The following is a 24382-nucleotide window of genomic DNA, read 5'->3' as shown; positions in this document are numbered from 1 at the left end:
TGCTGTCGTAACCATGCTGGTCAAGTGTGTCTTGAATTCTAAATAAATCACTGACAGTGTCACCAGCAAAGCACCATCACACCTCCTGTATGCTTCACGGTGGGAACCACACATACGGAGATCATCTGTTAACTTACTCTGCGTCTCTCAAAGATGCAGCAGTTGGAAACAAGTCTCTCAAATTTGGACTCGGACTAAAGGACAGATTTCCACCGGTCTAAAGTCCATTGCTTGTTTCTCGGCCCAAGCTAGTCGTCCTCTTAGTGTCCTTTTAGTAGTGGTTTCTTTGCAGTAATATGACCACGAAGGGCTGATTTCACGCAGTATCATCTGAACAGTTGATGTTGATGTGTTTGCTCTTGAATTTATTTGGGCTGCAATTTCTGAGGCTGGCAACTCTAATGAACTTATCCTCGGCAGCAGAGGTAACTGGGTCTTCCTTTCCTGTGGCAGTCCTCATGAGAGCCAGTTTCATCATAGCGCTTGATGGTTTTTGCGACTGCACTTGAAGAATCGTTCAAAGTTCTAGAAATGTTCCGGATTGACTGACCATGTCTTAAAGTAATGGACTGTGGTTTCTCTTTGCCTATTTGAGCTGTTCTTGCCATAATATGGACTTGGCATTTTACTAAATAGGGCTGTCTTCGGTATATCTTCCCTTTTCACAACACAACTGATTGTCTCAAACACATTAAGGAAAGAAATTCCACAAATGAACTTTTAACAAGGCACACGTTAATTAAAATGCATTCCAGGTGACTACCTTATGAAGCTGGTTGAGAGAATGCCAAGTGTGTGCAAAACTGTCATCAAGGCAAACGGTGGCTACTTTGAATTATCTCATATAAAATATTTGTTTAACACTTTTTTTGGTTACTACATGATTCCATATGTGTTGATGTCTTCACTATTCTACAATGTATAAAATAATACAAGAAAAACCCTTGAATGAGTAGGTGTGTCCAAACGTTTAACTGGTACTGTATAAGATAACATGTTTTAATGTCATATTCAATGAGTCCATGAATTCAGTAAAACTACTAAATAAGCTGGATGTTTTAAACCACCTCATTCTGGAGGATTCTATTGAACATAACAGACTTTACTTACCAACAATGTGATATAGTATACATTATATGGTTACAGTCAAATTAGACTATTTTAACAATTTAGTCAGGAATTTTTAAAAAATCTCTGAATATCAACAAAGATAATTTTAACAGAATTGGTTGTATTGTAATATTTAAATCAAATGCCTGTGCCGGGGTAGCAGTTTGACAGAGATTGTGTGAGTATGTGGAATATTCTCTCCAACGTTCATTAAGGTATGATCATGAATATGACCAAAGTCATGGGATGGAAAATATCTTCCATTGCAATCATATTGTGAAATGAGTGCAATCAATCTTCAAGTGTGTGAGCAACAGTTCCAACTATTATATATACTGTATCCCTTAGTTACACTATCAATCTAGCTATCTTATCCAATTAATTTGGAAATTTGCTACAAACTCAAAACTTTTCTCATTGTTATTTTTAATGGGGTAGCATTAGTACTAGGCACAAAACAAAATATAAACCTTAACCTGAGATATAAAAAACAATATATTCAGAATATTAGCCAAATTGATCACCCTATCCAAATGTTTAACGATATCTACACGCTATTTGTTACATTAAAACACGAATGGATGGCCCTGCATAACACATTTAGTCTTGGATGAAGTGTTCTTATCCTGAGAAACTTTAGAGGGTGGCTTAATTACCATAGAATGGTAACACAGAGCACATCATCAAATGGTTTAGAAATGTGTATTTGTGTGTATCATTAGTTACAGTAATCATCTTCAATAATCTGTCATTTATTCAGAATATAAATATATGTGTATATATATATATGGTATATACACACAAAAAAAATGTATTCAGTGATAATGGATAAAATATGTAATTACCTCAAAAGAAAGGTGTGACTGCATTTACACTTGACCCCTTTACACTCTGCCCCAGATTGTCTGATCCTCACGAGGGAAAGTGCTTATTGTTTGGAACTTTTTTTCCGAGTAGTTATAGGGAAGTTCTGGTGGTCAAGTCTGCACAACGCTGGCCTGACCAATAAGAATCCATATTCCAAGGCTGTTTTAATCACGTCGCCTGGAATATGTTCCAGGGCGCCTGGGGGAATGACATCAATTTTTATTTTATTTATGTTATTCATTTCACCTTTATTTAACCAGGTAGGCTAGTTGAGAACAAGTTCTCATTTACAACTGCAACCTGGCCAAGATAAAGCAAAGCAGTGCGACACAAACAACAACACATGGAATAAACAACACATACAGTCAATAGCACTAGAAAAAAGATAAGGGAGGTAAGGCAATAAATAGGCCATAGTGGTGAAATAATTGCAATTTAGCAAATAAACACTGGAGTGATATGTGCAGAAGATGAATGTGCAAGTATACTTGATACTGGGGTGCAAAGGAGAAAGAAGAAAAAATAGCAGTATGGGGATGAGGTAGTTAGATGGGCTATTTACAGATGGGCTGTGTACAGGTGCAGTGATCTGTGAGCTGCTCTGACAGCTGGTGCTTAAAGTTAGTGAGTGAGATATGAGTTGTCCACATATTCTAAGTCAGAACCGTCCAGACTAGTGATGCTAGTCGGACGGGCGGGTACGGGAAGCAATTGGTTGATGAGCGTACATTTAGTCCAGACAACAGGCCCTCTGATTTGACACAGTGAACTCTACCTGAGAAGTAGTTGATGAACCAGGTGAGGCAGTCATTTGAGAAACCAAATGTTAGTATTTTTATTTGGGTATATTATATCAGCTGGTTACTGAAGTTTGATAAATGGGTCTTTATCCAATCATAACTACTTTTTCTACATATAATATGGATGTTTGTCATTTTTATGCCACATGATTTATTTAAATTTTTCATTGGGAATCTACTGATGAATTAACATGAAAACAATAACGTTATAGTTTAATTCAACAAGTGTATTCATTCACAGCGCAGTGTTTTGTTGTCGTTGAATTCACCACAATTATGCAATTATGCGTAGCACATGCGGAAGTGCGAAACTTACATGCCTACCAAACCGCTCGCTAGCATGCGCATGTTGATTTTGTACCCCCACACCAGACACAATCAGGACACGCAGGTTGAAATATCAAAACTAACTCTGAACCAATTATATTTATTTGGGGACAGGTCGAAAAGCATTAAACATTTATGGCAATTTAGCTTGCTGTTGCTAGCTAATTTGTCCTGGGATATAAACATTGGGTTGTTATTTTATCTGAAATGCACAAGGTCCTCAGCTCCGAAGATTAATCCACAGATAAAACGGTAAACCGAATTAGTTTCTCGTCATATCTCCTCCTTCTTTGGACTTTATATGGCGGTTGGCAACCAACTTTACAGTGCATTACTACAACCAAGTGGAGTGTGGACTTCAGTTTATTTTTCAATCAACCAAGTGGGTATATACTCCTAAAAAACAATGAGGGGATTTGAGAGGGAGGACTTGCAGCGCGTTGAGCGTCACAAATAGAACCAAATTCTATTTTAGTGCCTGGCCAAGCAGACGTTCGCTGTGGCGTGCGATCAGTGTGGGTGCAATGATTGAATAACATGTATGTGTAAATTTGTGTTCCCACTTGCACAGCCTAATAGTTTTTCACATGCATAACTGGCAGCAGCCATCCTGGTGACCACTCTGACCACCTGCACTCATTGGTCGTGTTCCCATGCTCAAACATTGCATGCATCAACCAACGGTTGCGTACCACATCTTCAACTGTGCCGTTGGGCACCAGATTGCTTAAACATATGATGTGGTTAGCTGATACGTAAAATTCCTATCCAGGAGGTGCAAGATCTGGCATGTGTTAGCAAAGTCTGAGCAGGGGAACACAACCAATAGCAGTGGTCTCTGTAGTTATGAAATTAAGGGGGACACCTCAAAAAAGGGCATGGCAGAGCCCATAAGACCCACTGTTAAACTCAAACAAACCACACGGGGTGACGGAGGCAGTTTTGTGGCGATCCGCTTCGCCACCTGATTGTATTCACTTGCCAAATCAATTGCTGAAAACTGCTATCAACCTTGATCATACTACAGTTCAACAAGACCTTTTGGCTGTCTTTTACAGTGGGTGAATAAAGATAGCAAATATGAAACACTTTTCAATGCGATAGTGATGTGGTTTGGGAAGGCCATTCAGGCATTTTTTTCCCCCCAGTATGTTAAAATTAAGTTACCCAGTCATTCCTCATGTGATAATGCTTATGGGTTTAGTGAGAGTTCTTTAAGACAAGGAAACAGACTGGTGAGTTATCCTGTCTCTATTTGTTTATTTTGTTTTGTTTTGGAGCTTACAATTGCATAAATGTGATGGTGCATTAACTAATGTTTCCACAAACAAAAAGCAATTCATGTCAATAATATATATGTAGTAGTAAAGTGGTTTGTTTACTGTCAGAGTAGCTGATCCAGTCACCTTCATCAATTTGAACAGCAATGTCTTTCTGATTCACTATTGGTTCTGGTTCCCGGCAGTTGAAAACATGAACATTATGACTTGCAATAGCAAAAGTCTACGGTTGGTTTCGTGATCAGATTAAAGACTATCGGTAGAGGAAACACCCATAAATGAATAGTTCTAACGAGATGCTACATTGATATGTGTGAATGTTTTGTCTTTTTTTATTCACATATTGGATTAGTTTGGGTCCTTCTCAGAGTTACTGTTGTCATGAGGTGGGAGTCACATACCAGGGGCTGACGAATTCCATCAGGGTCCCAGGAATTCTGGTATTTAAATAATTTTTTATCTGAGAGAGATTCCTCAGCAGCATTCAGATGGGGAAAAGTGGAAGTGTGTAGCATGTTTGTGTTTGTTTATCGCTGAATCTGTAGCTATATCAATGTAATCAGCAGTTTAGGAACTGCTATTATAATAACAGTATGGCTTGCTGGAAACGATACCATTTGGGACACACTATGTAAGTATTGTTATTATTATTTTTTAAAGATGATGATGATGTCTATAAACTGCTACAGTTAACTTCACAGTTCATGATTCTTTAAGGACCACTATGTGTTACGCATTTGAGGGATTTCCTTTCGTTTCACAATGTTAAAGAGCAACTGCCCCTAAAAACCAACTTCTTGTTTTGAAAACATCGATATGGGTCAGAAACCTTTATTCTAGTCTCAAAGTTGACTACAAAGTGTAAATAGGATCATTTTGATCATAAAGTCAGCCCAAAACAGAGATTGGTGAGATGATAGGGGGGAAAAATGGTATGTCAGGGAAAGAAGGGTACTGTAACAGTTTTATTGGGTTAAGTTTATTCCAATCCTGCCCACAGCTGGCAGCACCCAAGTCATCATCAATTCGGAGCACAGCTGTACAGCCTGATCATTTGATTGGAAAGGCCATAGTCAATTTGGTTTGACATTCGATTTCCCTGTCAGTCTAGTTAGGGAACATTAGTAAATTAAACAATGTACATGGGACAATATTTTAAAATGTCAATAGCTCCAAATCAATGACAAAACCTCAAACTAACTTTAAATTGTACAAATGGATATACACATATTGAAAGCATTTAATGAGACAACTAAAATACGTGCAACATGAAAATATTGTCCCATTCACATTGTGTCGTTTATTGACAGTCCCCAACTAGCCCCAGAGATAGGCTATCCAATGTCAAACCAATTTTACCATGGTCACACACCAGCTGGCTGAAGCTAATTGGCGAAAGAAGTTGGCTAGCACTAGCTAGCCAAGTCGACTTCAAGACACAAAACTTGAAAGTCTAATCAGATCATCTAGAAGAGTGAGTGACTGTAGCTGTGTGAATGTACAAACACTTACCACGTGTGAAGACACACACACATCAAACCACCTCTTCCAAAACTAGGCCAAATCAGGAAGTTCAGCCACCCTTTAACTTTGTTTTTCTGAGCACATGCATCCAAACATGCATTCCTGTTTGAATAAGATCTTAACTTCAGGGCCTTGTGCATTATATCCTGTGACGTTAAAATGTACTGTACCTGAATGAGAATTGATCAACTTTCAATCAAATGTATTTATAAAGCACTTTTTACATCAGCAGAAGTCACCAAGTGCTATACAGTAACTGAGCCTAAAACTCCAAACAGCATATAATGCAGATGTAGAAGCACGGTGGCTGGGAAAAACTCCCTAGAAAGTCAGGAACCCAGGAAGAAACCGAGAGAGGAACCAGGCTCTGAGGGGTGGCCAGTCCTCTTCTGGCTGCACCGGATGGAGATTATAAGAGTACATGACCATTTAAGGCCAGATTGTTCTTCAAGATGTTCAAATGTTAATAGATGACCAGCAGGGTCAAATAATAATCACAGTGGTTGTAGAGGGTGCAAAAGGTCGGTACCTCAGGAGTAAATGTCAGCTGGCTTTTCATAGCCAAGCATTCAGAGGTCGAGACAGCAGGTGTAGTAGAGAGAGAGAGAGAGAGACGAAAACTGCAGGTCTGGGACAAGGTAGCACGTCCGGTGAACAGGTTAGGGTTCCCTAGCCGCAAGCAGAACAGTTGAAACTGGAGCAGCAGCACGACCAGGTGGGCTGGGGACAGCCAGGAGTCATCAGACCAGGTAGTCCTGAGGCATGATCCTAGGGCTCAGGTCCTCCGGGAGGGAGAGAGACAGAGAATTAGATGGAGCATACTTAAATTCACACAGGACACCAAATAAGACAGGAGAATTACACCAGATATAACATACTGAACCTAGCCCCCTGACACATAGACTATAGCAGCATAGATACTGGAGACTGAGACAGCATTGGGTCGGGGGACACTGTGGCCCCGTTCGACGATAGGGCCAACCAGGCAGGATATAACCCCACCCACTTTGCTAATGCACAGGCCACACACCACTATAGGGATATCAACAGACCACCAACCTACTACCCTGAGACAAGGCTGAGTATAGCCCACGAAGATCTCCTCCACCGCACAGGCCCGAGGGGGCACAAAGCCGGACAGGAAGATCATGTCTGTGACGCACCCCTCCTAGGGACGGCAAAGAAGAGCACTAGTAAGTCAGTCACTCAGCCCCCGTAATAAGGTCAGAGAATCCCAGTGGGGAGAGGGGAGTCGGCCAGGCAGAGACAGCAAGGGCAGTTCATCGCTACGTTGCCTTGCAATTCACCTTTGCACCCCTGGGCCAGACCGCACTTAATCATAGGACCTAGTGAAGAGATGAGTCTTCATTAAAGACTTAAAGGGTATTACGCAAGGTTAAATTTAGATCCTCAGTTAGGTGGTTAACCGATTGTTGTATTCTGACATCCTTGGGTAGGTGGAGGGAGTCTGGAAGGGCATCTAGGAATCTTTGGCTTATCCGAGAATTTATAGCACCGCTTTTGATGATCCTTGGTTGGGGTCTGAGCAGATTATTTGTTGTGATTGGAAACGTAATAAAATTGTGGTCCGATAGTCCAGGATTTTGATGAGGTAGGTCCGGAGACATGTTGGATAAAACCCACAAGAGACAATGATGGCTCCGAAAGCCTTTTGGAGTGGGTCTGTGGACCGAGGGGGCCTGTAAACAGTAGCTATAAAAAGTGATTGAGTATGCTGCATAGATTTCATGACTAGAAGCTCAAAAGATGAAAATGTAGTAATTTAAAAATATATATGTTTTATTTGCTGTCAAAAATGTTAGCAACTCCTCTGCCTTTGCAGGATACGTGGGGGATATGGTGACTAGTTACAGTTCATATAAGGAAACTTGTCAATTGACATGAATTCATTAGGCCCTAATCTATGGATTTAACATGACTGGGAATACAGACACCTTAAAAAAAGGGTAGGGGCGTGGATCAGAAAACCAGTCAGTATCTGGTGTGATCCACCATTTGTGACACAAATCTCCTTCGCATAGAGGATCAGGCTCTTGATTGTGGCCTGTGGAATTTTGTCCCACTCCTCTTCAATGGCTGTGTGATATTGCTGGATATTGGCGGGAACTGGAACACGCTGTAATACACGTCAATCCAAAGCATCCTTCAAATGCTCTATGAGTGACATGTCTGGTGACTATGCAGGCCATGGGAGAGCTGGGCATTTTCAGCTTCCAGGAATTGTGTAGAGATCCTTGTGACATGGGGCCGTGCATTATCATGCTGAAACGAGGTGATGATGGCGGATGAATGGTACGACAATGGGCCTCAGGATCTTGTCACGGTATCGTTGTGCATTAAAATTGCCATTGATAAAATGCAATTGTATTCATTATCCGTAGTTTATGCCTGCCCATACCATAACCCCACCTCCACCATGGGGCACTCTGTTCACAACGTTGACATCAGCAAACCGCTCACCCCAAGGACGCCATACACGCTGTCTCCCATCTGCATGGTACAGTTGAAACTGCGATTTTTCCGTGAAGTGCACACTTCTCCAGCCAGTGGCCATCAAAGGCAAGCATTTGCCCACTGAAGTCAGTTACGACGGCGAACTGCAGTCAGATCAAGACCCTGCTGAGGATGACGAGCACACAGATGAGCTTCCATGGAACGCTTTCTGACAAATTCTACGGTTATGCAAAACCAATTAATCATCAGCTGTCCGGGTGGCTGGTCTCAGACAATCCCGCAGGTGAATAAGCCGGATGTGGAGGTTGTGAGGCCGGTTGGATGTACTGCCAAATTCTCGAAAACGACTTATGGTAGAAAAATTAACATTCAATTCTCTGGGAACAGCTCTGGTGGACATACAGTGCCTTGCGAAAGTATTCGGCCCCCTTGAACTTTGTGACCTTTTGCCACATTTCAGGCTTCAAACATAACGATATAAAACTGTATTTTTTTGTGTAGAATAAACAACAAGTGGGACACAATCATGAAGTGGAACGACATTTATTGGATATTTCAAACTTTTTTAACAAATCAAAAACTGAAAAATTGGGCGTGCAAAAATTATTCAGCCCCTTTACTTTCAGTGCAGCAAACTCTCTCCAGAAGTTCAGTGAGGATCTCTGAATGATCCAATGTTGACCTAAATGACTAATGATGATAAATACAATCCACCTGTGTGTAATCAAGTCTCCGTATACATGTACCTGCACTGTGATAGTCTCAGAGGTCCGTTAAAAGCGCAGAGAGCATCATGAAGAACAAGGAACACACCAGGCAGGTCCGAGATACTGTTGTGAAGAAGTTTAAAGCCGGATTTGGATACAAAAAGATTTCCCAAGCTTTAAACATCCCAAGGAGCACTGTGCAAGCAATAATATTGAAATGGAAGGAGTATCAGACCACTGCAAATCTACCAAGACCTGGCCGTCCCTCTAAACTTTCAGCTCATACAAAGAGAAGACTGATCAGAGATGCAGCCAAGAGGCCCATGATCACTCTTGATGAACTGCAGAGATCTACAGCTGAGGTGGGAGACTCTGTCCATAGGATAACAATCAGTCGTATATTGCACAAATCTGGCCTTTATGGAAGAGTGGCAAGACAAAAGCCAGTTCTTAAAGATATCCATAAAAAGTGTTGTTTAAAGTTTGCCACAAGCCACCTGGGAGACACACCAAACATGTGGAAGAAGGTGCTCTGGTCAGATGAAACCAAAATTGAACTTTTTGGCAACAATGCAAAACGTTATGTTTGGCGTAAAAGCAACACAGCTCATAACCCTGAACACACCATCCCCACTGTCAAACATGGTGGTGGCAGCATCATGGTTTGGGCCTGCTTTTCTTCAGCAGGGACAGGGAAGATGGTTAAAATTGATGGGAAGATGGATGGAGCCAAATACAGGACCATTCTGGAAGAAAACCTGATGGAGTCTGCAAAAGACCTGAGACTGGGACGGAGATTTGTCTTCCAACAAGACAATGATCCAAAACATAAAGCAAAATCTACAATGGAATGGTTAAAAAATAAACATATCCAGGTGTTAGAATGGCCAAGTCAAAGTCCAGACCTGAATCCAATCGAGAATCTGTGGAAAGAACTGAAAACTGCTGTTCACAAATGCTCTCCATCCAACCTCACTGAGCTCGAGCTGTTTTGCAAGGAGGAATGGGAAAAAAATTCAGTCTCTCGATGTGCAAAACTGATAGAGACATACCCCAAGCGACTTACAGCTGTAATCGCAGCAAAAGGTGGCGCTACAAAGTATTAACTTAAGGGGGCTGAATAATTTTGCACGCCCAATTTTTTCAGTTTTTGATTTGTTAAAAGCGTTTGAAATATCCAATAAATATTGTTCCACTTCATGATTGTGTCCCACTTGTTGTTGATTCTTCACAAAAAAATACAGTTTTATATCTTTATGTTTGAAGCCTGAAATGTGGCAAAAGGTCGCAAAGTTCAAGGGGGCCGAATACTTTCGCAAGGCACTGTACCTACAGTCAGCATGCCAATTGCACGCTCCTTCAAAGCTTGAGACATCTGTGACATTGTGTTGTGTGACAGCTGCACATTTTAGAGTGCCCTTTTATTGTCCCCCGCACAAGGTGCACCTGTGTAATCACCATGCTGTTTAATCAGCTTCTTAATATGCCACACCTGTCAGGTGGGTGGATTATCTTAGTAAAGCAGAAATGCTCATCAACAGGGATGTAAACAAATTTGTGCACAAGATTTAAGAGAAATTTGCTTTTTGTGCGTATAGAACATTTCTGGGATCTTTTATTTCACCTCATGGAAAATGGGACCAACACTTTATATATATATTTTTTGTTCAGTGTAGTAATCATGGCAGAGTACCAACCGGACATGCAGGACACGTGCCCAGGGGGCCTGACGTCCATGGGTCCTGACCTCCAAGGGGCCTCCATTGATTTTGTTAGTCACTCTCACTTAACATGGCATAAGTCATGGCAAAACTGCAGAAATGTCTCTCTGCCCCATGCAAAATGTATTGAACTGCAGAAAACCTGCTACGGTTCTTGTCTGCACCCCCTAAATCTAATGAGCATCATACAAAAATCCCCATAAAAATCTGTCAGTTTAAGCTAGAGATACAGTGGGGCAAAAAAGTATTTAGTCAGCCACCAATTGTGCAAGTTCTCCGACTTAAAAAGATGAGAGAGGCCTGTAATTGTCATCATAGGTACACTTCAACTATGACAGACAAAATGAGAAAAAAATTCCAGAAAATCACATTGTAGGATTTTTAATGAATTTATTTGCAAATTCTAGTGGAAAATAAGTATTTGGTCACCTACAAACAAGCAAGATTTTTGGCTCTCACAGACCTGTAACTTCTTCTTTAAGAGGCTCATCTGTCCTCCACTCGTTGCCTGTATTAATGGCACCTGTTTGAACTTGTTATCAGTATAAAAGACACCTGTCCACAACCTCAAACAGTCACACTCCAAACTCCACTATGGCCAAGACCAAAGAGCTGTCAAAGGACACCAGAAACAAAATTGTAGACCTGCACCAGGCTGGGAAGACTGAATCTGCAATAGGTAAGCAGCTTGGTTTGAAGAAATCAACTGTGGGAGCAATTATTAGGAAATGGAAGACATACAAGACCACTGATAATCTCCCTCGATCTGGGGCTCCACACAAGATCTCACCCCGTGGGGTCAAAATGATCACAAGAACGGTGAGAAAAAATCCCAGAACCACACGGGGGGGCCCTAGTGAATGACCTGCAGAGAGCTGGGACCAAAGTAACAAAGCCTACCATCAGCAAGGGCATTGAAGATGAAACGTGGCTGGGTCTTTCAGCATGACAATGATCCCAAACACACCGCCCGGGCAAAGAAGGAGTGGCTTTGTAAGAAGCATTTCAAGGTCCTGGAGTGGCCTAGCCAGTCTCCAGATCTCAACCCCATAGAAAATCTTTGGAGGGAGTTGAAAGTCCGTGTTGCCCAGCAACAGCCCCAAAACATCACTGCTCTAGAGGAGATCTGCATGGAGGAATGGGCCAAAATACCATTATCAGTGTGTGAAAACCATGTGAAGACTCACAGAAAACGTTTGACCTCTGTCATTGCCAACAAAGGGTATATAACAAAGTATTGAGATAAACTTTTGTTATTGACCAAATACTTATTTTCCACCATAATTTGCAAGTAAATTCATTAAAAATTCTACAATGTGATTTTCTGGATTTTTTTCTTCTCATTTTGTCTGTCATAGTTGAAGTGTACCTATGATGAAAATTACAGGCCTCTCTCATCTTTTTAAGTGCGAAGAACTTGCACAATTGGTGGCTGACTAAATACTTTTTTGCCCCACTGTATGTGTTTTTGCATAGGATGTGTCTCAATCCTATGTTGCACATCTGCGGTGAAAGGTGACAGAGCTACTGTAGAGTGGTGTTTGTCAAAAATGTCCCAAAAATCAGTCTTCTCACAAAATAGTCTGTAGAGTCTGAACTATTATGACCCCTCTATGGAAAGATGAGACACTCACGAACAGATGGTGTTCTACATTTTGCTCTACGGCCCCTGCAAGTGTTTTGGGACTTGTCTGAAATAGGTGCAGACGATCTGCCAACTTCTGTTCGTAGCGTCTGAACAGTTTGGCCTACACCATATTATGAGCCCTCTATGGAAAGGTGAGACTCTCACATACAAAGTACTTGTCAGTTTTGCTCAAGAACGCCCACAGGATTCACAAGACACCTCTGAAGGCCGGTACCAGTTGAAATAATTAATGGAAGTATTTATTGACACTGATCAAGGACTAATAAGGGGTTAAATACATATAAAGAAAAATAATGTTTCCTAATCTTTCTTATATCTCTCAGATATAGGACAGACACTAAATAACAAACTTCCTTTCGACATATTGGGGGGACTAACTGTTGTTCCATGAAGTGAATCTGTTATTCAATGCATTTGTATGGGCTAATAGCAGTAAGGCCAAAAATGTTTTCTTACAATTCGAAATCAAATAGCAAACTTATCCTTCTTAAAACAATTCCTGTATAGTTTGCCGGCCTTGATGCTCACAATGCTGGTGAAGTCATTGGTCCCATGTCGGCTGCCCAAATATTCTAATGAGCCCCTGCCTCTATTATGAAGTAGATGGGCTTGGTGTGGGCAAGCCCGTGCAAACATTGTCCACTAAATACCAACATAGGGCCTATGGGGTCATGTTTGTTGGGTATACATGACCATTGCAACATACAGGCAGGATGAAAGGGAAGAGAAGGTCAAGTATAGAGGGCGAATTCAATGTCAACAAATCTTTTGAGTCTCTGACTGAATTTGACTAGTATGTGTTGTAGGTTGAAAGAACATTTACTTGTGGAATGTTACGGAATAGATCACAACAATAGAAAGAAGCATCTGGTGGCATTGGTAGAGAGTCATGCAGGGAATGGAGTGAAAGTGCGCTGTACTGTAAGTACGCATCAACGCTGTGAGCCAGGATTAAACGGTTTAGCAGCCTTTCCAATAAATTGGAATACAAAAGAAGCCATCCATCCTTGATGGTCTATCAGCAGGACAATAGACTCTTGCCGAGTTTAGGGACTTTATATGTATTAATGGATGTTTGCGAGGCTTGTCACTTCACCGATCTCTATGCATAGCCCACCACATCCACTGTTTTCTCACCACATCTGGATGGATCCATAATGAAACAATGGGAATAAATATCACTGAATGATGGCAATTTTGGAATAAAGTAGGCTAATGCAATTGAAGTTAACAAATGGTTGCTTACTGACACACCCAAAGTCATTCAATTGTTATAATAGGATTTCCAACAATAGCCTACTGCTCTGAGTCAAGCATGGGGATTGGTCTTGAGAAATCAATCAGATTTTTATTTTCACTGAATCTCTGTTTGGATATTGGTTAGCCTACAATTAGGCTGTGGAAATGTTGGGATTATTTTGCTCTTCGCTCGCAGTCGCTTAGTAGCCTACTCTCGACTGGTCACATTGTACAGCGCCATATGTGACCATAACAGAAACACTGAGGCCTACATAGGCTACTGTACAATGCATTTTTGTTTTTCTTGGAATAGAAACACCATAATATTAATCAATTTAATTTCTAACAATATAAACAGCACAAATACAATCATAATTTGCAAACAAATGATAATAAATCCCGTAGTCTGTTATAACAACAACAAAAACTTTTAATGTCTCCAGTACAGCCAATATTAAACAGTCAAATGCATTTGTGAATTCAATCGCTTTAGCCAACATGTTGCGGTTTATTCATTGTTTAATTATTCAAAGCTCCCTTTGTTGCTTCATTTTATAACTAAAATGTTTGACTGTATTTAAAGACATGGACGACTTGTATGTAGTGTGATGACATGAAGAAATGAATGAATGATTGATATACTGTCGAGGGTCAATGTGCAGCAGGTGGGACGGAGTCAGGCGCAGGACACAGAGGATGAGTAATAACGGACTTTACTCAACAAAATCATTTCCACGCAGGGAAAACAATCAGGCTCACAAAATGTAGTGACAGCTTAACACAGAATAAACACACACAAAACCATGGGAGGAACCAGAGGGTTAAATAAGGAACATAATTATGGGAATGGAAACCAGTTGTGTACAATGAAGACAAAACAAATGGGTAATGAAAAGTGGATCGGTGGCGGCTAGAAAACCGGTGACGTCGACCACCGAACACCACCCGAACAAGGAGAGGGACCAACTTCGGCTGAAGTAGTGACATATACTGTATATTAAAGTAGGCCTTTATGCCAATAAGTAAGTTAAGTTAAAACAGCTACAGTAAATAGGACACTTAGGCCTACAGCTCCATGGCATTTCAATAACTTAATTTCAATAAAAACCTTGAACCCACCTGTCCCTGACTTTTCCAAAATGTGTGTATTTTACACTGTAGCAGTAGGCCTACATTGAATTAAATATCATAAAAGACCAAAACTTTCTGAGCATTTCTTCCTCAAAGCGCCATGAAGGTCAGCTGCACCATATGCATATTAACAGTAGAATAGCGGGGGAATCAATGAGTAGCCTATCAATAGCCGCCATTCTAATAATAAGGTTTTACATACACAATCACAAAGAAATCCATTAATATTTTGTTTAGCAAGGTCATAAAAACATGATACTAAGACAATTTATTTCAAAAGAACAGAATAGCATGTTTTAAGATGTAAAACCCAGCAAAAAAAGAAATGTCCCTTTTTCAGGACCCTGTCTTTCAAAGATAATTTGTAAAAATCCAAATAACTTCACAGATCTTCATTCTAAAGGGTTTAAACATTGCTTCCCATGCTTGTTCAATTATCCATAAACAATTAATGAACATGCACCTGTGGAACGATCGTTAAGACACAGCTTACAGACGGTAGGCATTTAAGGTCACAGTTATGAAAACTTAGGTCACTAAAGAGGCCTTTCTACTGACTCTGAAAAACACCAAAATAAAGATACCCAGGGTCCCTGCTCATCTGCGTGAACGTGCCTTAGGCATGCTGCAAGGAGGCATTAGGACTGCAGATGTGGCCAGGGCAATAAATTGCAATGTCCGTACTGTGAGATGCTTAAGACAGCACTACAGGGAGACAGGATGGACAGTTGATCATCCTCGCAGTGGCAGACCACGTGTAACAACACCTGCACAGGATCGGTACATCCGAACATCACACCTGCGGGACAGGAACAGGATGGCAACAACAACTGCCTGAGTAACACCAGGAACGCACAATCCCTCCATCAGTGCTCAAACTGTCCGCAATAGGCTGAGAGAGGCTCAACTGAGGGCTTGTAGGCCTGTTGTAAGACAGGTCCTCGCCAGACATCACCGGCAACAACGTTGTCTATTTGGGTACAAACCCACCGTCGCTGGACCAGACAGGACTGGCAAAAAGTGCTCTTCACTGACTAGTCGCGGTTTTGTCTCACCAGGGGTGATGGTCTGATTCGTGTTTATCGTCAAAGGAATGAGCTTAACACTGAGGCCTGTACTCTGGAGCTGGATCGATTTGGAGGTGGAGGGTCCGTCATGGTCTGGGGCGGTGTGTCACAGCATCATCGGACTGAGCTTGTTGTCATTGCAGGCAACCTCAATGCTGTGCGTTGTAGGGGAGACATCCTCCTTCCTCATGTGGTACCCTTCCTGCAGGCTCATCCTGACATGACCCTCCAGCATGACAATGCCACCAGCCATACTGCTTGTTCTGTGTGTGATTTCCTGCAAGGCAGGAATGTCAGTGTTCTGCCATGGCCAGCGAAGAGCCCGAATCTCAATCCCATCTGGGACCTTTTGGATCGGAAGGTGAGGGCTAGGGCAATTCCCCACAGAAATGTCCGGGAACTTGCAGGTGCCTTGGTGGAAGAGTGGGGTAACATCTCACAGCAAGAACTGGCAAATCTGGTGCAGTCCACGAGGAGGAGATGCACTGAACTACTTAATGCAGCTGGTTGCCACACCAGATACTGACTGTTACTTTTCATTTGGACTCCCCCTTTGTTCAGGGACACATTACTCAATTTCTGTTAGTCACATGTCTGTGGAACTTGTTCAGTTGATGTCTCAGTTGTTGAATCTTGTTATGTTCTTACAAATATTTACACATGTTAAGTTTGCTGAAAATAAACGCAGTTGACAGTGAATGGACGTTTCATTTTTTTGCTGAGTATAGTTATCTGTGCTATTGTAGCTGAAGCTATGGCTGCACCATGTCAATGAAATGAACTTGTTCATTCTGCAGACATCACATGATTATTTTCCACAGCCCTTTACAATATGAATATGAGGGAATATAACAGAATACAAAAGAAAGGATATTTTCCCCAAATCGGTATTTGCTGATTGTCATCAGTAGGTATGGAGCAGTGGTTATTCTTGGAAAATGTTTATATTTTGAAAAAAAGACAAGCTGTAAAACATTTTGTGTTGTTTGGCAAAACCAGGTTCATTAAAAACTTTGGAATGTGCTCTTTCGGATAGGTTATAGCCATCAAAACGTCTGGCCTGCATGGACCTCTGTAGGATTAGTTGGAAATGTAAGCAGTCAATAACAAGCTCCATAAAGACACCATCAAAGATGCCCTCTGGTGGTCGAACTAGCATTAATGGCAACAATGGCTGAAAGTAAAATACCATGAAGGTATGCACTCCAGTATGCCATAACATTCCGCTGCAAGCTTTGCTGCAGTATTTTAAATGAGGACCCACTGCTACCTGCACAATAACCTTGTATGGGGTTACTGACCACAATCCATTTCATTCATATTAGGACGTGTTGATTATTTTTGCCTTGGGGAGAGCACAGTGCATGGAAGAAAGCATAGCTTTGAGAAGGAGTGCTGGAGGTGCTGCAGATATATTTAAATAGATGTATATAATTTCTCCTGTTTGTACAGAAATAAATTAAATAATTGAAACTAATACACCAGAGAGCTTTTTTTTATGTTGTGGATTGTGTTTTATCACATTACGAGCGCATAGGCCTACTTTCACGAAGCCCGCAATTGGGCAGCATGCGTGGTAAATATCAAACAGCTGATTGTTGAGTTGTGGCTGTCAATGTGGCTGTCAATGTGGCTGTCAATGTGGCTGTCAATGTGGCTGTCAATGTGGCTGTCAATGTAGCTGTCAATGTGGCTGTCAATGTAGCTGTCAATGTGGCTGTCAATGTGGCTGTCAATGTGGCTGTCAATGTGGCTGTCAATGTGGCTGTCAATGTAGCTGTCAATGTGGCTGTCAATGTGGCTGTCAATGTGGCTGTCAATGTAGCTGTCAATGTGGCTGTCAATGTGGCTGTCAATGTGGCTGTCAATGTGGCTGTCAATGTGGCTGTCAATGAACAGCAAACAGCAGCTAAAAGGCCTTTCACAATATTTCTAAATACAATTGCGGAAAAAAGCAGTTTGGATGAGTCAGTGCCACTGGAACGTTTAAGGACTATGATTTCCTCCTCATATTGTACAACCCGTCTCCACACTTCCACTGGCCTTTGCTATTGGTTGCATTTAAGACCGGGTCATTTGTTTTATTATTCTAATGCTCGAAACTTGGAAACCCATTGTAGAAAGTGAGCTCAGAGTTTCCCGCTTGGAAAGTATCAGAATGAACCAATAGGAAGTTTGAAGCAACAAAAACAATACTCAAATTGTAACTCAGAGGTTCCGACTTTCTGAGTTGTCTTGAAAGCACCATCAGTAAACATATGTCAGTGTCATGTATTGTAACTTTAAATGTTTCAACTTCCGTACTATGCCTGTCTGCGTGCGTGGGTTTGCTTACAGTGATCTCCTCAGTCAGTGCCTGTTAATCATTTGTTAGGGGGAGTATTAAAAGACTGTATATCTTTCAGGTACTGTCTCATTGTCGGCAGGATAGTTTAAGGGTCAGTGTTAGGTTCCCCTCTTCCTCTGTATACGCTGCTAAGGAAATAGTCTTTGTGTGGGTAAGTTAAGTCAGTGACCTCCTGTCACATTCCTTCTCTGTGTCAATATAGAGAATGCATTAATAATCCGAGCCTTCAAAATTGAATGGGCATTTTAGAGGCTGTATTTGTTTTTAGTTTGATTTCCAATTGGCTAACCTTTGACCATGGCTTTGATTGTGTATTGGCTGGTAACACTGGCACAAAGTGGTTTAGTAGAGGGTCTAATTATCTCCATGAATGTAGTTTAGATTGTTTGGTCTCTGAATAATCTTGTTTTTGAGAAATATTTTGTCTGTAAAGCGAGTGAGTTTATCAGGAGAAATATCAAGTGTTCATTTGGTTTTATGATATTTGACTACAGCAGAGGTTGTTTACATTCTGTACTATACAGTCCTTGATCAAATTCATAATCTTTGTTAAACACTTTCAAGTACTTGACATGAGTGGGATTTAGCATGCCCGGTACATTCAAACCAACTGAATAGTCCCACACAATGGTCGAGCTAGGCTAAATTAAGGGAAATTATTTCACACTTGATATTACATTAGGTGTGATATTACATGTGAACAGGAACATTTACCAGCAATATCTTTTGGTTTAAAGGGGGGCTATACTCACCGATTCCGCCTGGGTTTTTCTACTGCTCATGAAGAAAAATGAGATTTGCGTCATGAGGGTGTGATTTGATGTGGGTGTGTTGTGTTTTTTATGTTGTTCCCTGGCAGTTATTGTTGTTTGTCCCTCTTGAGTTACGGTAGCAACATTTCTCCCTCAAAATAGTCAGAATTAAGCTAAGATAATTTAAGAAATCTGTCATTAATAAGGTGTTTGGTGCAGTATTTCTCAAGTTGAAATATGTGCGTGAAAAGTCAGTGCACTGCAGACAGTATCGAGTCAGCTGCTGCTGTGCTCAGGACTGATTTATGAGGACATGTCTACAACTTCATTAGCAAGCTGTCAAACTATCAAAAATAAAGCATAAGCTACACACTATTTATCAGTGCCCAAAATAAGTTCCATCTCTGTGTTCGTCAATGAAGCTAGCTAGTAGCTAGCAGGCACATTTAGCAGGCAGGCCAAGTTAGCTAATCACCATATCAAGTCACTGGTGACTTGTGTGTCGATTTTATTTTTACAAATTTCTCACTATCTATTTAATATCTTTCTGAGTTTTCTCTGGTGTTTGTAGAAACACCTGCAACTAGACACAGACATTTATTGAAGCTTTTCATCCGAATCGAGAACAAATAACGTATCGCCAGGAGCAGGTTAGTTGAAAAAAATCTATGGCAGCATTTTGTATAAGCTAAACTGTAACGTTGAGTATGGAAACATAGTTATCACTGTAGATAAACACCAGGATCATGGTTATTGTTTCAGTGACAGAATCCCAAAATTATCGATGTAGATGTAGCGGATGGCTAAGCTAGTATCATGTGGTGGTCACCTTCCCAGGGACCGAAAGTAAGCCATGGATTGTATTGGACAAGAGGTTATGTTTGTAGATTTGTGAGTATGTTGTGTTATTTCAAGTGTCATATTGAATCCCTGAGCTGCTTGGCCATACATTTAACCTGCATTTCTGGGTGTAAATTACATTTCCAGCTTCTTATCCCACTGCTGAACTTTCAGACCTCCAACAGAGAGTCACCAAGTTACCATCGAGGAATGGGATAAGCCCCTTGCCTTGAGCTCTGTAATATTGGAAAAGCGCCTTGGTTACCAACAAAACAGATTGCCTATAAAGTATCCTCTTGTTTTATGTTGCATTTTGTGGCTTGGTGGTGTACAGACTGTGCTGAATTACTTTCTGGTAACACCTTATTTTAAGGTACACATGTTAGCCACTAATTGGGAGTTTATCAGTGTGTGTATATCAGGATTAGCATTGAAATTGTGATCAGCGGTGAGGAAATCAAGTTAATAAAGTGGCTGTAGATCATTATTTTTTAATTTTTTAAAGACAGTTAAACAGTTATGCTATGTGTTTGCTGAGTAGTTAGATGAAATTCACAACGATTGTTTGATGGCAACATTTCTGTACCGCTAACATTCACTTCCAGTCATTTTTGCTCGCATTGCTAGTCCCATTTTCTTAAATTTGGATTTACTAACATTCACTTCCAGTCATTTTTGCTCGCATTGCTAGTCCCATTTTCTTAAATTTGGATTTATGGGATATTAGAATCATCTTGTCCTAGCCTGTATATTTTTGACCTAGAAGTCGCTACATGACGTTTTGCCATTGCCGCGAGGATGTCACATCACCAATTTGCCTTGCTGCGGCACAATTGTAGTCCGAATGCCGCGGTTTTGTCCCGTCTCCTGCCACACACACCCTCTGTGCCGTTCATAGAAATATAATTACTAAAAAGGGCCTGGAAGCTCTCACCCTGGAAATTTGATTAGTAAACTCATGGGTACACTCGCAATAGCTGCCTAGTATTGTAATGCAATAATTTCCATGGTATTTTGGAATGTTTGATCATGATGCTGCATGGCAATGGCAATATATTTTTCGGTAAATTTGACTTAACAAATCACTGCACAGATTGAAGGGTACACTTCCTGCTTGGGTCTAGGATGAATATAGGAAGGTTAAGGCAAGGAAAGCATTTAATGCGGACGTGTTTGAAAATAAACAAATTCATGGCACAAGCTCCATTGATAACTACTAGCGTCACTGCTAACTAGCAAAGCTGGAACATGAATTGCAAATAGTTATGGGATATTAGAATCCTCTTGTCTTAACCTGTATATTTTTTACCTAGGCACGGGTACACTCAAAATGGCTGCCAGTCCACCCATTATGCCACCATTGACTTGAATGAAGATGCTCTTTCTATTCCGTTGCTGTGACTTCTGTTGCACAGATAGTTTCTCTTTTGCACTGACAACACTCTCTTTTGCGGCAGAATTGAATAGTCGCTACGTGCTAACAAAATTATAGAAATCCTTCCCAAAGACAGCCTGAAAAGTAACTGAATTTGTCGCTAGCCTCTTTTACCAATAAAAGTAGCTGGAGGGGTCTGACAACTTTCTAAATATAGCGACGAGGTCGCTAAATTGGCAACACTGCATGAGCCACATCAGTTAGCATAATTTGAATAAACATTCTACATTACCATGGAAATTATTGCATCACAATACCAGGCAGCCATTGTGAGTGTACACATCAGTTTACCAGTGAAATTGCCATAGGAAGAGGTTCCAAGCCTGTTCTATTCATTGTATTTCTATGGTGTACACTGCCATTTCTGAAGCCATAATTAATGCTTACATAAGTACATTTAAAACTAACTTACTAGAGAAACGACTCTAGCTTTCTGATTCAAAGTAACACATTTGCTAATTGCTAGATGGTGCCAGTTAGTTGTCTAGTTGTCTTATTATAATTATTTAAATAAAAATGGGGGGGGGGATAGTGTTGCACATGTCACCAATAATATCCGTACTATGAGGAGAGTCAATGGCGGATTTAGGTATAGGCAACATGGGCAGCCGCTCAGGGTGGCATGGGGCTCCTGCACAAAAAAATAATACAAATTGGAATGGTGACATTTGCGCGATTGGTTTTCTATCGTGTATTTGCACGTCACGTCAATGATATCATGTCACCGTGTGGGACTGTGGGTCAATTAACCTTGTCGGAGTGGGTGCCCTGATTCTAGTTTGTGAGCTAGGCAGGCTACTGCCTGGGAAGGTCTCCCCACTGGAAGCCCGAGGTAGGGGGAGCGGGGAATCTATCAAACAGCGCACCTCTAACTTTGTACAGTACTAATGCAATTAGTAATGCAATTAGTAGTGCAATTTAGTTTGTGTGTTTCTTAGTTGAAGTGCAATAGTGTAATAATTAGGTTATCTTCTTTATAAGTGTGTTATTCTATTTGTGTATTTGAGTGTGTGTTGAGGCGGCAGGTAGCCTAGCGGTTAGAGCGTTTTCGACAATAACTGAAAGGTTGCTGGATTGAATCCCTGGGCTGACAAGGTAAAAATCTGTCGTTCTGCCCATAAACAAGGCAGACTGTTCCCCGGTAGGCCGTCATTGTAAATAAGAATTTGTTCTTAACTGGCTTGCCTAGTTAAATGAAGATTAAATAAATAAAATATAGGATTTGTGCAATTTAGTTTTATTTGTGTAATCATTCGTAATAATTTGATTCTCATTTTATTTGTATACTACAATTTGTTTCTATTTGTCATTGTTACTAATTTTTGATATTTATGAGTCTTATTTGTATATATTTTTATTTATATAGTTTTAAATGTTATGATTATTTATTTGTGTTGTTCCAAATGTTAGAATGTTGGGGGGTTTGCCCAGGGAGCCATACAAGACAGAACCGCCACTGAGGAGATTTGATGTATTGTCTCCACATACATTTGCGTTGTTCCTTTTTCATACAATCCATACAATCCAAATATGATTTGAATATTGCACAATTTTAAATCACAGCAGTCTTTAGAAAGACATAAAGGAGTAAAAGGTTTTCATTAGTTGTTTTTAATTCATAAAAATACAAAGATCATTGGAATATAATATTTGAATGGAATATAACTAATAACATTGGAATTTAACATTTTGTAACTAACTTAACAAATTAATTCATTGTAAAATTCTCTCTTATGCTCTGCTATTGCACGATTCTAATTTGTACATAGGTAACAAATAAAGCTATCCCCAGTAAAATTGCAGCACAACTCATGAGTCCACTCCCCCTGCCGGTCCTGACAGTGACTCCTAAGGAACCTCCCCAGCTCCTGGTTGGTCCTCTCCACCTGCCCGTTGGACTGAGTCCAGTACCCGGATGTGAGGCTGGCCATGGACCCCAGCTTCTCACCATTCTCACAATGAGAAATGGGGGCCATGGTCGGAGACAATGTAATTGGGAAGGCCATAGTGCTGGAAGACCTGCTGAAACAGTGCCTCAGCAACCTGGAGAACGGTAGGGAGACCAGAGAGAGGGATAACACAGCAGGATTTTGAGAATTTGTCCACAACAACCATGACAGTGATGAATCCATCAGATGTGGAAGATTAGTAACAAAATCTATGGACAGATAGAACCAAGGCTACTGAGGCATGAGAAGGGGAAGAGTTTCCCCGCTGAAGCATGCTGGGAGATTTGGTTTGAGTAGGAGTATACGGAGTAGGAGTAGACATAGCGTGCGACGTCCTTCACCAAGGTGGGCCACCAGTACTTAGCAGAGATGGATTGAATGGTGCGGGTGATACCTGGGTGTCCAGTGGCAAGGGATGTATGCGCCCAGGTCAACAGCCGATCCCTTACCTCCGTGGGAACGTAGGTGCACTCCGGAGGGCAGTTAGCAGGCATGGGTTCCCTCTCCAGAGCCTGGTGGATCTCCACATCTACGTCCCAGAGCATGGGGGCAACACTTTGGGAGGGCAGAATGATGTGCGCACTCAGGACAGAAACCTCTTCCGTATCGTGGAGATGGGACATGGTATCGGCTTTGATGTTCTTCGAACCTGGGCGGTATGACAGGATGAAGTTGAATCTAGTGAAGAAAAGGACCCATCTTGCTTGGCGTGGGTTCAGCCGCCTCGCTGTCCGTATGTACTCCAGGTTCCGATGGTTGGTGAGGATGAGAAATGGGTCCTTGGTGCCCTCCAACCAGTGTCTTCACTCCTCTAGTGCCAACTTCATCGCCAGGAGCTCCCAGTAGCCTGCGTCATAGTTTCTCTCTGCAGGAGACATTTTTTTTAGAATAGTATGCACATGGATACAATTTTTGTGGGTTACCTTGGTGTTGTGACAGGACAGCCCCCACGTCTACTTCTGAGGCATCCACTTCCAACACAAAGGGTAGCGTAGGATCTGGGTTTGAGCAATGGGCAGAGGTGAAATGCTTACACAGTAGACGGAAGGCCTCATCGGCTGCAGGACTCCTACCAACTTACGGGGGCCACCCTTGAGGAGAGAGGTGAGGAGATGGAGCTGAAGTTTTTAAATGAAGCGGCGGTAGAACCCCAAAAACCGTTG

General features: G+C 41.3%; 1 protein-coding gene across 3 annotated transcripts in view; it reads left to right on the top strand.

Annotated features, from left to right (window-relative positions):
* The first annotated feature begins 4622 nt into the window (after positions 1-4622).
* slc2a9l2 (solute carrier family 2 member 9, like 2) overlaps positions 4623-24382 on the top strand; it is a 227922-nt gene continuing 208162 nt past the window's right edge. For 2 of the 3 annotated variants that reach the window (XM_064965636.1, XM_064965634.1), the window contains exon 1: positions 18273-18394. The gene's annotated coding sequence lies outside the window, so the exon portion shown is untranslated. Of the gene's footprint in view, positions 5016-18272; positions 18395-24382 lie in introns of those variants that run through there. The other variant, XM_064965635.1, reaches the window with a different exon arrangement.

Source organism: Oncorhynchus masou, chromosome 5 (genome assembly GCF_036934945.1).
Source record: "Oncorhynchus masou masou isolate Uvic2021 chromosome 5, UVic_Omas_1.1, whole genome shotgun sequence".
In the NCBI taxonomy this organism is placed as follows: Eukaryota; Metazoa; Chordata; class Actinopteri; order Salmoniformes; family Salmonidae; genus Oncorhynchus; species Oncorhynchus masou.
Note: the sequence above shows the minus strand (reverse complement) of the source record. Positions and strands in the feature narration are given on the sequence as shown.